This window comes from Cupressus sempervirens, chromosome 8, assembly GCF_028749045.1.
Source record: "Cupressus sempervirens isolate cs-2001-9-10 chromosome 8, ASM2874904v1, whole genome shotgun sequence".
In the NCBI taxonomy this organism is placed as follows: Eukaryota; Viridiplantae; Streptophyta; class Pinopsida; order Cupressales; family Cupressaceae; genus Cupressus; species Cupressus sempervirens.
The window spans coordinates 141,780,908-141,798,011 of NC_143125.1; positions in this window are offsets into that span (position 1 = coordinate 141,780,908).

Consider the following 17,104-nt stretch of genomic DNA (forward strand, 5'->3'; position numbering starts at 1 on the left):
GATACTAATAGACAACAATAGTTAGAGATATCAACTGATCTTTCATATCATTAGTTTTCATATTCCTATTAATTTCCAAGTGTGGGAAATGTGCTCACATTAATGTCAAAGTATCTACCAAGCTGGATGGAAATGAAATCTATTAATTATAATTGTCACTCCCACATTTATAATTTTACTCCTTATATGAAATTCACTACATTCCAATTAATGGTTGTCATGCAAAACTTACCACATGTCTTTATTCTGGAGAATTTGATGTGGCTCCAAGTCTTTTCAAGCAATTGGACCCAAAATTTCTCTTCTTTCATTGATCTCTAATTAATAAATAGTCAATAAAAGTAATGTATAAATGATACCAAAGTGGTGGCAAACAAGTTGGTGACATTATTAATAATAGACACTAGTCAGTACACTTGGCAACCATAAAGCCTTAAATTTTTCTAGCCACCACACTTGGAAAATTCGATTTCAAAGTAATCAATTTTTAAGTTTACCACCAAAGATTAGCAAAGACCATTATTATTTATCTTCCCACAAAAATATTAGTTCAGCTCTCACATTACAAACTCAATTTGGGCAAGAAAAAAATTAGCCACAATTTATTTATGTGCTAGAAAGGAGTAAATTTAATTCACCAAATTTTTAAAAAAAAATTGTTAGGGAAAGCTAAAAATTTTCCAAAATATAATGTTTTATTTCTTTAAGTTAAATGAAAAAATCACCCCAAGATGAAAATTTACCCACCTATATAATGTTGGATTCTCTAGCATTTTATATATTTTTTCTGGGATAGGTTTCTAAAAGTTATCCTTGGTGAAGCATTTGCAACTAAGATGAAGAAAGAATTTGAGATAAGTATGATTAGTGAGATGAAGTATTTCTTGGGATTATAGATCATTCAAAAAAATGATGGTATTTTCATATCTCATACTGAGTATTTGAAAGATTTTTTGAAAATATTTGGTTTAGAGAGTTGCAAACCTGTTGGAACACCTATAGTAACTAGTCACAAGTTCTCTAGAAAAGATGAAACACCTACTATTGAATAGAAAAATTATAGGTTTATTATTGGAGGATTGCAATATATAAAACACACCAGACCTGATATAGCTAATGTTGTTGGTATTATGGTGAGATTTGAAGCTAATCTAAAAGAATCACATTATGCAGTAGTAAAAAGAATTTTCAAAGACTTAAAGGGTACACCTGATTTTGGATAATGGTATGATAGATTAAATTAATTTACCTTATGTGCATACACTGATATGGATTGGGAAGGTAGTGTGGATGAGAGAAAAAGTACAAGTGGTCGAGCATTCTTCTTGGGAGGAAGATTGGTTTCTTGGCTAAGCAAGAAACATGACTATATTTTATAGAGTACAATAGAAGTAGAGTATGTAGCAATAGAAAATGATTGTAATCAAATCATATGGATGAAACAAATGTTGAAGGATATTATAATTATGTTTAAAAATCTTGATATTGTACATTGTGATAACACAAGTACAGTATGTCAAAGAATCCTATTTTACATTCAAAGATAAAGCATATATCTATTAAGTATCACTTTTTTAGAGAGAAAGTTGTGGATAAGGAGATGAGATTGGAGTATGTAAGGATAAAGGAGTAGATAATATATAGACATATTTATAAAACCTTTTTTGAAGGATACTTTTTTGTACTTGAGAGATATGCTTCGGGTTATGCCCCAACCAATTTTTATTTGTTGATGTAGAGATTACATCAGTCCAGTAGTAGTAGAGCATTATGCTTTATCTGGACTAGATGCTTGATGCTTCCTCTATGGGGGAGTATCTATGTTTGACCTAAGTCATGAAGGACTCTTAGTAACTAGTACTTAAAAATGTCATTAGACACTTGCACCTATTGAAGATCTTAAGCAATAAATTAACATAATGATGCCTTTTCCATTGATGTTAATGGGGAAAAGTAATACATGAAACATATCCTTAAAACATCCTTATATATTGATGTTAATGGGAGAATAATATCTATGGGAGATTGATGTTCGTGAGAGAGAGAGAGAGAGAGAGAGAGAGAGAGAGAGAGAGAGAGAGAGAGAGAGAGAGAGAGAGAGAGAGAGAGAGAGAGAGAGGATTTGAAAAGATGAAAAAAACACTCATGAGCAACATAAATGGTGGAGAAGATGCAATAGAGACATTTGGTATTCATGGAACTTGGATATTTTTTATCTATGTTGCCATTAATGCCAAAGGGGGGGATTGTTAGCATGAATACTATTGATATTCCTATCACTAGTACATTTTCACTAATTTTGCAACCTAGATTTTTGACCAAAGGCCAAATTGCCCTATGAAATCTTTTTAAAAAAATTTGTTTGCCCGATTTGGTGAAAATTTTGAACAAATTAGTGTTTCCCAATTTGGGCAAAATTTCAACCAAATCAGGTTTAATAACAAAAAAGAAAGAAAACAATATAGCATTTTCTTTTTCATGGGAGTAGTTAGTTTGATGAGCTCAACGTGCATGAGAGCCATTTGAGGTAAGAAGCAACCATTTTCCATTGATCAATCCCCTTAAAGTGTTGTTTATTGCATTTTGAGTTGCCATAGGTACCTTTGTTGTTCACCTTTGCATTTCTCATATGGTTTGCAAGTTGATCGAGTTGCCATTACAAACATTTGACAGGTTTGAGTTGCCATTGCAGACATTTGACATGTTTTGAGTTGTCATTGTAGACATTTGACAAGTTTTGAGTTGCCATCGCTAAGGGGTAGAAATCTGCAACTTTTCTTATTGCATAATGTATTTGGCAAGGGTTTCATCAAAATGATATTATGCCATTTATAATTAGTTCGCTTGTTAATAATTTCACAATAATCTTTCTAGTTTATTGTCCTCTCATTTCTAGAAATCTTCCTACAAAATCCAACTAAGTGTAATGTATGAAGCCTCTATCATATCACTATCCACTCCAAAGATATTCAAGTTACGCATTGTTGAATGTACGCATTGTTCGATGATCTTTCATCAGTAATAATATAGTTAGATAAAATAATGTAGATGATAAGTGAACCTAAATATGAATAGTTAATTGGTTATTTACTTTGTTACATTGACATCGTAATAATAATAAATATAATTAATAATCTTCTCTTCAAGCTAAAATAACGCAAATTCCATGCTATTTTACTAAAGCAACCCTTGTGATAGTGTGGGTTTCCTTGTTGAATATGGTGGCTACCTCCCAACCTTCAATATCTCAGCCACTCCACTCTTTGGAAATTTTTCTTAATACACCAAGGATTTATGCCAACCTCCAAATATCTATACAAACAATAACCACATCTATTATAGGTTTCTAGACTATTGTCTAATAGTTATTACATGCAACAACAGATTAGTTTACTGATTTGTGGTCAACTTTGTGGTAAGGAGTAGGGTTTATTGGGGACCAATATAATGGTACTCTAAAATTTCATAAGAATCCCTCTCATCCTTCCTAATTCCATACAATGAAATATGCAACCAAAAAGATAATATTGCACTTTGACACAGTTCCAAATTTTCTTATCTAAATAATGAATTAAGAAGATCTTGGTGATAACCCTAGGATAATAGACAAAAAATTCAATATTAAACTTCATTTCCATGTATATATGAAGTTTAATGAATAGATATGAAGAATAAACAATGACTATCATTCAAACAATACTACCTAATTGTGAGCAGTAAGCTCTTCTTTTCAATCACCAAATGATGTTATATCCATTTATAATATCAACAATAGTTATAGATCTTCTTTTATCTATATAAAAAACTTAATAACCACCATAACCATGAAGTAAAGGAGAAGATAGAAGGACTATAATATAAATACTAGTATATCAGCAATATTACACAAAAAAATTATTTCTACTTCAAAAACCATACACAAAACCTTTCATTTACCTTCTCCATATCTTCCTCTATATCAATAACATGAGATTACATTTCTTTATAGCATAACATGACATTCTACCTCCCTAATGGCTTGAACAAGATGAATAATTGTTCACCTTCTACACTATGGCAATTTTTGCAAAGAATTGCTGACAACATTTTTTGGCAATTTTTACAATTTTTTTCCACATTTTGTATTTTAAGTTATAATATACTTTCTTAGGCACCCTAAATAGGTTCAACATCACATTATGAAATATTACCTCTATAATATATTCCCTTTTATTCCCTTGCATGATATTTTCCCACTTTTGACTCACTTTGACTTGTAACACTTAAAAACAAGAAATTGGTCAACATGACCTTAATTTGAACACCTAATAACCTGATATGAAACAACTAATATCTTAATTTAACATACTCAAAAAATTCTAATCATAACTCAAATTTCATCAGATATGGTCAGGGTGCCCTACACCACTACCTCAAATGGTGTGATATTATAATGGAGTCCAACACCCCTGCACCAAATCTAACCATCATCCTGCTTGCATTAGTAAGATTCCTTGTCAGAGAAACTTGTAAGGAAACTTGCAATATAGCAATAGTCTCCATCTTAATCATGTACTTGAGGGTCAAATGTGTGGAAAAATGTGTGAGGCCCTTCCATAGGGAGCTAATTCCCTCCATTTTAGCAATGGTTGTGCTATAGTGAGAAACCCATTTGTATAATCCTATCCTATTAAGGGCGAGCCCTTTTTTGTTGCAATAATAAATTGACATTTTGTGGAACAAAGTCCTCAACTAGTTTGAAACACAATTTAATTATTTTGTTAACACTCACATTGGCAATAGTAACTAGACCAGAGGATCCACAAAGCACAGAAACACCTCTAAGAAAAATTATTAATAGAGAGGATACCAAGATTTATGATATATTTTGATAACTATGTTTCTTGTGTAGCTTTTCAACAAGGGCCAAATCCAAAACCTTACCCTAGAATTATTTATTTATTTGAAGTGTTCCAAGTCTATCATATGCTCCCTTTGCACCTATACCTACTTTTACAAGAACAAGATTTACTTGTTCTTCCCCATCACCTTTGACAAGATCTTCACTTGCAAGTGAGCTTTCCTCAGCACCTAAAACTTCTTCTGAGAAAGTACTTTCAATTATAGAGCTTCCTAAAGAATCTAGGTCAAACAATATTAAATCATGTGTAGTAGAGGATGAATTTATAAATTGCAATACTATACAAGTATTTTTACACTGTTGGATGACTATAGTTGGAACTCATAAATCATGCATACAGACTGAGTTTCATTATGATTTTTAGATCACATATGTTGAGCACATGGTTGATTTAATCTATGGCATCATTTTTCCCCAACTGTATTATGTATTATGTAGGCATATTCATCTTCTTTTTTCTTTATCTATGTATTTATCATTTGGGATGTAGTCCATTTTCAAAATCCCTATCATTTATTCTCTGTAAATAGTTTTTTCTAATTTAGGGTCCCTTTCCCATAGTATTTATGCTTTAGAATAGAAAAATATATGTATACTTTGATTCGCATCAACCTACTTTTGGTCATTTATGAACTTAAATGCTCTCTTTCTTGCCCACTCCTTTGCTCATTTACAAAAATAATTCTCTCTTTCTTACTTTCTTCATAGTGTGTTGGTGAAACTAACCTTTTAGTGTTTGGAAGCAATAAAAAACAAGGAAGAAGACCTCATCTCCCTTGATCTAAGCCTAGCATAGATTTCTTTATGAACTGCTTTGTGAAAGATATAGTGGCTGAAGAGTACTACTACCAAGATACTTCATATGACATTGTTTCTATTGTTGAGAAACAAAAAAATTAATAGGAAAGGAGACTTGAGCTTAATAGATTCGAAGGGAAAAAAATCTTGCTATGGAAACTATTTGAGAATAGATGGATGGTACTATCTAGTGGACTACATTGACTAGTATTGTTAGAATGAAAAGTTGAGAAGTCTTATGTGCATTAAGTTGTAGTTTTTCAAAAAGTAAGATGGTGCACTTATAGTAATACTCTCAGAGTTTTCAAAGTCAAAAAGAATTCTTGAAAAAATCTCATCCATTTTGTTTGTAATAGCAACCACCAAATTCTATTAAACATTTTTCGTATGCAGATGGATAAAAGACTTGATCTATCTATTCTAGTTAATTTTAAAGAGATTGGTAATGACATCCGAGGTTACTATTTAGTGAAGTTACTATTCAAAGGGGCATTACCAATAGATAGGGTAGTGGGATTGAAAGTTTATAACACTAACTTGATAAATTTTATTGCTAACAACTTGATTTAGTTTATATCTTTTCCTAGTAGAATAGAAATTATAGTTCATATCAGGAGAAGTCATGTCATCAGCTGGAAGGAGAGAATCTCATGAGAAATAGTCCTTCCTTAGACATTCTCTATGGGTTTTCAGGATTACAGTAGAGTTCAGGCAAAAAAGTGTGACTATGTTATTTTTTGAAACTCATCCTACATGCCCATGACAATTGGTCTTTTTCCTTTTTATGGAAGTGTGGCCTCTTTCTTTTGCATTGGTATGATGGAATTATGGGGAATTAGGTGTAAATTTTTGCGGGTAGAAGGTTTGGTAGAGACACTAGAGGATCATATTGCTAGGCTCTTTAAGTATGTTATTGATCAAGAGAGGATAACCATTATAGAGTTGTTGGGTATGGATTATTGGATGGGAGGTCATGTGCATGATGGGAAGTTGATTTTTGATCTCTTTCATCCTATTATCCAAGTGTTTGGACATCTAGTGCCTACAAATGACATGATTCATAGAATGATGACAAAAGAAATCTATATGGAGGTATCTATTGCCATGGATCTGATTGACACAAGATTATCGAGTGGAGGTATTCTGAGTTCATTCCATATGGAAGTGCCAGGTAAGAAAAAGCTGATGAAAAATGCTTGGAAGCTATTCTAGACTTGCGTGGTGAAGGTGTTTGATATGAACAATTTTGAAGCCTTTTGTCTTTCAAATGATAACCTTTTCCTAGCAGAAGTGTCAGCAAGAATGATCTCTATTGGTCAAGGGATATGTTATCTTTTTCATTGATATAAATGGATGAGATTGTTTGTAGTTGATCCTATAATAGAAATTGATCTCCTTCATAGTTGGTTCTATAATAGAAAGTAAGCTCCTTCACTTTATGTAATCATTTTCTCAATAATATTAAGGGTATTATCCCCTAGATAGAGCTTATTCAAAAAAAAAAAAATATTACAATTTTTTTTTATATCAATTTTTTGTGTTCTACTTATTCCATTCTTAGTTTTATGGATACCAACATGCTTTCTATTGGTTTTTAATCCATATTGAATACATTCAGATAACTAACTAAGGCTGCCAAAAAAATAAGTGTTGTTTTAAGCTTGCTTACACACTTCCAACATCACCTAGAACATATCACATTTAGATGTTACTAAGTCTCCCAACCTCTTTGGAAATTAGTGAAAATTATGATATTATAATCCTTATCTGATTGATCCAAAAACTCATGGAGACCTGGACTTTGTAACACATGTAAAGGCACATCCTTTCCTAAGAATATTCTTCTAGGTTGCAATTATTTAAATAAACCAACACCTAAGTTGTAGATTTCTCATCATTTTCCTCTTATTTCTTTGATTTGTTTGATCTTATAGGAATAATGGCTAATATGTGTAACCTTATTTTTGTAAGGATTTGGACAAGGTGGGGGTGTACTAACTCTAGACTTATTTGTTGATCACTTCTTCATCAGCTTATAGTCGCTACATATTCCAGGTTTTCAATTTTTTTCTTTGTTCTGAAAATGAAATATTTATTTAATATTCCTTATAAGTTTAAGATAGAGAAACATATTCTAGAAATAAACTCCACCCAATTTCACTTGCCTTTGAAAACTAGTCTTCACGTCCCTATATCATTTTTGGTTGGGTAGTATGTAGTAGTGAGTACGTATTTGATGTATATGAACAAGAGTAAAATAATAGTAAATAAGTTATTTTTTTGTACAATTTGTGTCTCTGTGTTAACAAATCAAATAGGGGATGATGCAACTAGATTAGGGAAAAGGTGCTTTATAATGGATTCTGAATTGGATATGGAAGTTATAGCCATAGGAGGACTTGTGAATTTTTTTTAGGTCTGCAAATCCATGAACCTGTAAACTACTATTGTTTGAGTATCTTCAAGTTCACACATCTAAAATTGGAATATTTAATCTATGAAAAAACTAAAACTCAATCTCCATTTTCTCCTTGAAGTGAGAAACACCATTAGATCGATAAAAATTAAGGTGTCTTTAGGTGTCAATTCTGACAAGGAAAATTTAGAAAATGAAGAAATAATATAAGTTTGAATAAAATCGATTACAAAATGTGGTATATGAAATTGTGATAAAATAACAAAATAATCTTTTCATCATAAGATTTAAACAAAAAGAGAGATATCTAGTAAACAGGTAGGTGTCAAGCATCTTGCTAAACTAATGAGAACTATTATGTGTAACTACTTAAGGATTCAAGAGATGTTGAAGATAAGACTCACAATCATGTTATCAACTATTACCTAGTTGTTTATTGTCCCAAAATTACCAGCACAACATTTATGCATTTCATGATAGACACTATCTGAAACATGGGGAAAAATAACTAATTTGTCCATATTTTATGTAAAAATTGATACCACCACATTTTATCAATAAAATAGTAATATGTTTGGGTTAATATCTAACTATATGTGCTTGAACACAAATCTATACATGTACACAAGGAAAGCCAAACAATTTCCAGAACGAATCATACCAAACTACTAAAATAAACAGTCACAACTCTAATATGTGCATACCCTATACTAAATAAAAACTTTCCCTATTAAATGACCCCAACTCATGACAAACAAGTTGTTGATATTATAATATGGGTGAATTTGAGTGAGGTGACCAAATTTTTCTTTCAAAACCATATGTGTAGATATAAATATTAAGTACAACATGTCTAATATTTTTGTAGATATACACATTAATTAGACCAAATTTTTGGCTAACTTAAGATAAATGATTTACATATGCAGGCTATTCAACACCTTTGACCAAGATCTTGCACAATCACGTGGATTGACAAGTATAATTCAATAGACCCTATAGGTACAATTTTTTATTTACATATATTCTCTTTATCATCAACATAAACTTTAGTCCTAGTATGTATCTCATTTTATTGATTGTAGGTATCACCAAATAGTTATTTTCCTAATTTGTCTTCCTTGAGTGAAGAAAATGTAGGAATAGAAGACAAAAGTGAGACATCTAGTAGGTCTAACATAGGGAGATCGACTAAAGGTCAGAAGACTAGAAGAAAATTCAATAAATGAATGCAATTTTTTCTCGCTAGGGGCGTCATGTTCTTATGATAATGAGAGGAAGGTTCCCTTAAGGTACACACATCTTTTGAAAAAATGGGTACACAAGGAACTACCTTGAGTTAACACCGATTTTTCTATTAATGAAAGGATATATCACATAGCTCCATCTTCATTACATGGTTTGAGCCTATTTTCCATGGATGTCATAAAGGTTTTTTACAATAAAGTTGTTGAATTGATGGAGTATGTAGCACCTTGTTACAATTACAACAATTGGATGTGTATTGTGCAATATAAAAAAAGTATGTGTAGGTATGCATTGTTACCAAATTATATACAATGCAAAGAAAATGATCAAAGTAAAACATCCTCTATGTATATTTATGGAAGGCAAAAAGCAATTGGGAATATTGTAGGATTTATAAATAGTTCTCAACCTATGTCAACTAATAAGTGGTTGAATTGTATATTTGAGGCATGAGAGGGAATTCATGTTTTTGTATGTGTGGTAAAATCAATAAGTGTAGGGAAAGAGCTTTTGATAGATTACAATTCAAATCATGTAGATACAAAAAAAATCCCTATCATGGGACTGGTAAGTATAAAATTTAAACCAATTGCCTCCAATTAATAATGACTCCAATAAACAATCTAGTATTTTATTAATAATTTTTTTGGTAAGCCTTTTACTTTAATTTTGCTACTGATTGCTAAGAATCACTAATCTTTTTCATAGGGTGACATGGATAGACCACCACTCATAAGTAGGGATGCACCATCTGGTGCACCACCTTCAATGAAGGTAAACCTTAATTATTGTAATTGTTCAAATTATATAGAAACAAATGTTGTATTATTATGTTCTTTTCTTTATGGATTTGGAGTTATTTTGATGGAATTTTATTGATATTGATGTTACAAATTGATATTTATTGATAGGGAAAAGCTAAAATGAAAGTAGATCAAATGTGATTTGAAACATGCCTATCATTTCTAGATGACATCTCTCATAGTCGTAACCCCATGTTCATGGCCCAACAACACATGCAAAGATACAATGATGAAATTCTTAACATTCTCATCGAGAGTGACACAAGCGAGGAGGCAGAGGTACTAAAAGAAGAATTGGTTCGTAGAGTCAAATATTTGAAGGTAAGTAGTAACTAATCTCAAGAAATAATAGAAGTTCAATAGATATTTACATTTTATAGTACTTATGAATCATGATCTAAAAATATTATGTGTTCTTCTACAAATTTTTATGACACCTATGAGACCGCATGGTGAACACGGTGAGGGTTGTAGTGCACAACCTTTGCGTAAGTAACACTTTCTCTTTACAACATTACTGAAAATTATAGTATTATTACACCGTTGAGTTTATTTGACGTATAGATTTAGTTATGAATGATTGTTATTCCATACTTGGGTCTCTATGTGAACTAGTTTAGGTTATTCTTGACTATGAAAGGTGAGTGTTATGATCACCGAGTTCAACTAAGAACTTATTTACTATTAACAGATCCATGTAAAAACAAGATTAAACTTATTAAATCAATAGTAATCTACTAAATTAGACATAGGGTTTCTAGAAATTGTAATATGCCTTGCACATTCTAGTTCCTCAACAAAGTTTGGTATTTAATTAGACATTCATGGTTGTTAATTCTAGCTAGTCAAATACTATCCCATTTGATCTTTATCCAATTTGATCTTGAGACAATTTCTGACTACAAGTCAAATAGTGTCTTGAATCTCTGGAAAGAAATGCATTGTCATTGGGTAAGTCAAATCTAAGTCATTTGAAACATTTTTTGATGTTATGGATATGGTTTTTTCTTCTACAAGACTATTATAAGTTATAACAACCTTACAATCAATGCTAAAAAAAAAAATATTTTGGAAAAAAAAAGTCTTCCATTCACCAAAACATTGTTGAGATGCATAACATAAAAGTGCATAATCAAAGACCCAATCATTACCTCAACATGTGAGAAGTCAATTTCAGCCCCTTGGATTGGCCTTATAAATCGAAAATGAAGTAGACATAGGATCATATAGCAACAACATTAATTGCATGTCATTTTAGGGAGCCCAAGAATAAACAAATTATTTTGTAGGAGTGTGATGAACTCTCTAGAATCATCCTTCAATATATGTTTGTCATTGTTCACATTTCCATTTAAAATATTGGTGGCAAAAGGAACATCAACAAAGAATTACATGTTGGAAATACCATATCTACTACAAAAGGTAAGAAGACACCAAGAAGAAAGCATTTTGAAAAAGTCATCTATTAACTTCACTTGTAATGTCCATCAATATGGCCGATCTCTCCAAAAGTACCAAACGCAAAAATAGCTCATTTACTGCAACCAATAACCTAGATATATCTAACATGAACCATAGGATATTTGAATTGTTTCAAAGTACAACTTATATTTAAGTCCTCAAGATAGCTTGTGAATCCATATTTTGACATTTGAAGTTAATTGACTTGAATTCCTTGGATTCCAATATTTGCACTAAAATCTAAACCATTCCTTTTCTTGAAACTCCAAGCTATAAAAAAAGCACTAGGTAAATATGGAGGATTTTTCAAACAACATGAGAGGATTATCTTAGCAATACCCTCCCACACTTAATTTTCATTTTTGGATGCTTCTAGCTAGTATCCCATTTAATATTTATCAATTGCAAATGTCTTTGCTAACAATATTGTATTCTTCAGCTCATGTACCTATTTTGCACTAATAGATAGACCTTCAGTTGATAGAGAAACAAAGACTAGTACTACTGAAGCTAATCCATTTCTTGGAGTAGTCTACGTGACTAGTAGTTGTTCATTTGTAGGGACATTGTTGCTGAAGAAGAAAACTATGTTTCTGTTAAAATTATGAAAGCTTCCAGGTGCTTTAAAATTGTTATTATTTACAGCATAATTATAGTTTACTTATACATAACTCATTTTGGACTGATAATCCCATGATATTTTTGTAAGAAATAAAATTTTCTTTGATCATATTTTTGATATGACATTGAGGCTATTTGGACCCACCATGTATAAAAGGTATGTAGTTTCATATCTTTGCTACAATATTTTTCTTTTCTTCCATTTATTGTACTATATTAAAGTTATTGATCTAACAATTTTTTTTTTTTTTAAAGGTGGAATGAGCAAGGTCCTGAATTAAAAAATTATCTCATTACATCTTTTGAGGACCCTTTTGGAAAAAAATATTTTTGACACTGCCCTACTTCTCAAAAGAGCATCAAAACATATAAAGACTACAAGGGACAAATATAGAAGGGGTCTAAAGGAGAACCCAAATTACAACCATCCTCCTATGATTCCATCAATGGAGTGGAATGAAATAATAGAAGATGCAAAAGTGAAAAGGCTATGTTAATAAAGGGAATGAACTAGAACATGTATGTCAAAAGAAGGTATGTCATGATAGAATTAAGTAGAATGTAATCATGCACTAATTAGTGATCTTTGTAAATATATAATCTAACATGCTTCAAACTATTCATAGACTATAGGATACATCAATGGCTACAAAAGCAAGACTAGAAAAGGTTGGCGAACACAAACTTGGCTTTTGTGGCTATATGAATTTTTAGTCTTGACTTGTAAGTAGCAACAATAGAATTTCATATTAAAAAATTTATATAATGTTGTAAAAAAAATTATTTAATCAAATCATACATGCAAAACTGGTGATATTAAGAAAAAAATATAGGCCACAAAATTCAATGTAGAGCTCACGAATGAAGATAAAAAAATTTCCTTGAAGATGGCTATAAAGTTGTGGTTGTACACCTACACCAAGAATCTGGTGCACCAAATGAGACACAGATAAATTGGTCAAATAAAAAGTAAATCAAATTGAATAGTTGAGAAATTTCTTTTTTGGTGATAGTTTCAAACATAAATTGACTGCATAACAATGCACATAACATTTCACTATAGCCTTCATATCCTATCATAGAACCTATGCATGATGAAGGCCATGATGTGGATCATAGTGATGGAGGTATTAATTTGGTATTGAAGATTAATTACAAAATTATGAATACAATTTAACATCTTCAATTCCAATTTGACGTGTAACCTTTTTTTGAATATTTTAGAGCATGTTGAACATCATGGTGAAGGAATGGAGCATGTTCCAAGTGTTCATCATGTTGACATGGTGGCAGATCAAAATGTTAATGTACATGACATGGCATTGTCAGCAAAGAAAAATGCATATTATGTTGTATTGGTTAATTAAATACTTGTAATAGTTAAAAAAAGAAAAAGGGTATGCCAATTTAACCCATTTACTTGTTCTTGTAATAGAGCCTCATTTAGTGGAGCAACCTCCTGCTCCTTGAAATAGAAGGAGGCATCATAATTTGACATTACATGTGCCATAAGAGGAGGAGAATGAGGAAATATTGATTCTCCTATCAGCCTTTTTCTTAAGAGAGTTAAGATAAACAAAAATAAGAAATGATTTTTTAAAAATGCTCTTTGATAAACCTTGTTTGATAAACTTTGTTGGATAATGAAAGAACATTGTTCATTATTTTAAGTAATTATCTATGAAGGTTGTGTATTAATATTGATTTTTATTTCATGTTAATTAAGTCTTGATTAGCATTGTGTATTAATGAATTTTATATCATATTAATGAATGTAATGTGATTGTATTGATTGAATGTTATAATTCATAAATGGATGAATGAATGAATGAAGTATGTAATTAAATGATAATGGAGAATTTAGATTGATATCAGGAGGGGGGGTGGGGTGTGGGGGGGCAGGGGTGAAGCTAGATGAACTTCCACCTTTATGTGATTGGCCTTGTTAAGTAGATAATATTAAAGTATTCTCAAAACCAAGTGAAGCTCAAACTAACATATCAAGGATATCTTCCTAATAGTTTCTTTTCTTTGAGATAGAGTTCCATGTCCATTCCTTTATCAATCACTACCCTTTTAGGCTCCTCAATTTCCTACTCTGATCTTTCTTTTTCTTCAAAACTATTACCAAAGTAGCATTGTATTCTTGATCATATTTAGCTTAGTTACTAAGCACTATAAATTTGATCTCAATATATTCATTAGGTTTTCATCCCTCAGCCACATTTTTTTAAACTTGAAAGGACATTGTTTTGGGAGTGAATCCTCCATGATATTGAGCTAAACAGCAAAGTGGTTGAACTAGAATGAGGGAGCGAGGATATGGGCTGAGACAATATATTGAAATCAATTGTTATTGAGATTCTTTGGTGATTCTCCACTATTGTTCTCTAGGATTCATTATAGCATTGAATTAACCACCTATAATACAAATTTGAATTCATTATAGAATTAAATTTAAAACTCACAATATTTTTCTTAAAAAATAAAATCATGTCGAACACATGGTTACACTAGCCTTCCGTACTATGATCATCTTTGATACTAAAAACTAGCTCACAATCTCTTGAAGAAGAGAAAATAATTATCTAGTATAGATTGTGCAAATCAAATACATATGTGACATGAACAATGATTAATGGTGAAGGGGGAAAAATTCAATAGCTTATAAGATTCATCATTTCTATATGAAATGTATTCTTTGATTTATTGTTTCTTTCTAATATTTGGTGAAGAGAAGGACTATATATGGATTATAAGGGTCTATTTAGATCATATGATGATAACTTAGTTGGGTTATTGATATAGGTCTATCAATGGAAGAACCTAATGGAGATAGCATTGATTCTTTCATAGAGTAACTATCTATTGAACCTAAATACAAACAATGATCATGTGTTGCTGCTCCAAAATGTCAGCCATTTGAGTACTACAGTGAGTGGGCTACCGGCACTACCTAATAATAACAACTATTGCAGTGATCTCTACGAGCAATGTGGCAAGTTTTTACTGGATGTTCAACACATTGCTAAGGAAAGAGGGGAGAAATGTCCTACAAAAGGTATTTGTTTATAATGCTCTAAAATCACCTCAAAAATATAGTGCATAGAATCTAAAACCAAATCTTGGTTCTTTTATTGAAATAAGATTAGATAACTCTATTATATTAACATTTATGTCTATAATATCGAACAATTTTGTAGATCTCCAAAAACCACAGGTGGAACTTGATGTAAAACCATGTGCTGCTATTAGGAAAAGTGGTCTCATGGATCTGTATGATAGTTTGTTTAGTTAGGTTTACAATAGCCTTAATCTTATTTATGACTGCCATATTTCTAACTCTCAATATACTTTCTTAGGAGATAAATAGGAAAGAAAATTTATTTCAATACATTTCACAAATTAAAGTATGTCTTGCTATCATGCAGCTAGATGTTGCATCATCTAAACCTCTTGTAACAAATAATAAATTCAAGGATTCAAAGTTCAGAAAACAATTGAGTGAAACTGTAGGTTCTTTGCTAGAGCTATGTGTAGTTCCAATTTTCAATGAAAATGATGTAGTGAGCACAAGAAAAACACCATACAAGGTATTTATTCCTACAATAAATTTAAACCACATGCTTTGTTTATAAGTATGCCAGATTTTTATTTTCATTCATGTTGTAAGATTGTATCTATTTAGGTATTATAGATGTATGATGTGAAGATTGATATTTAATGTATAATCTTAGACAATTATGTATTATGATGTATGGATATTATTAAAGTTTGATAATTTGGTTAGCTTCTTGTTGTATCAAGCACATGTTAATTATGGTGTACATGCTTATAGTGGTGGGGTGTGGAAAGACTAAGGTTAGTCAATAAATAGTGGTATTTTGTTTTTGATTGTCGATTGCTTCATTAATTAGATAGTGGTGGGGTGTGGACTTTACTTTTATGGTTATAAGGCTTTATGGCTTGAAATTTTTGTTTACCCTTGTAGGCTCACAACTTTGAAACCCATGATGGATTTTTCTCTTCCATCACCATTGGCATCATACTTTCTTATTTTCCACCAAAGCTCCATTCTCCACAACTCATAAAATGACCTTTGTGCTATGTTCTTGGTCAATCTGCACGTCAAAAATAGAGATAACAATCCCTACATGTGGATATTGTATCTTAGTTTGATAAAGAGCATCAAGAACTTCACCATACATGTCACTTACACATCCAAACCTTCCTTTTCACCAAGTACCAAGAAGTTTCACTATGGTTATTAAGAGAAAACAATATGTACATACAAACCCTTATCACAATCTAGGGTAAACAACAGGTAAAGAATAAGCCAAAACTAACTATTACCTTATCATATTTGAGCAACACAATCATTTCCTTCATTTAAGAACAAATATATAACTTTATAAGAATGTATTTAGTCACTTACTATCACCCTATAATTAAATAAGGAAAGATGCTTGCTGAGTGCACATAAATTCACTTCAAAAGAGAATATTAGGCACTCTAAATACATACATAGCATATCAACCCCCTCTAGGTGGAAGATAAATGATATATATATCCCTTACATTGACCTTACAACTTCACCTACCCATTTTAAATCCAAACAGAGCTCTGATTGTTGAGCTTCCCAAATTTTACAAGAAAATTTGTAAAAAAGTTGCATGACAACTTTTCTACATGCCTTGGTATTTTTTAATTTGGAGCAATAAAATGTGGATGTGGCTACATATCAACCATATTTTTGAGATGTGATATATCCACAATGGAAGTAGTAGCCTAGGAATTTGAACAAGAGGAGGGATTTTTGGAAGAATCTTTGAAAGAGTTATCTATCTTGCTTGATGA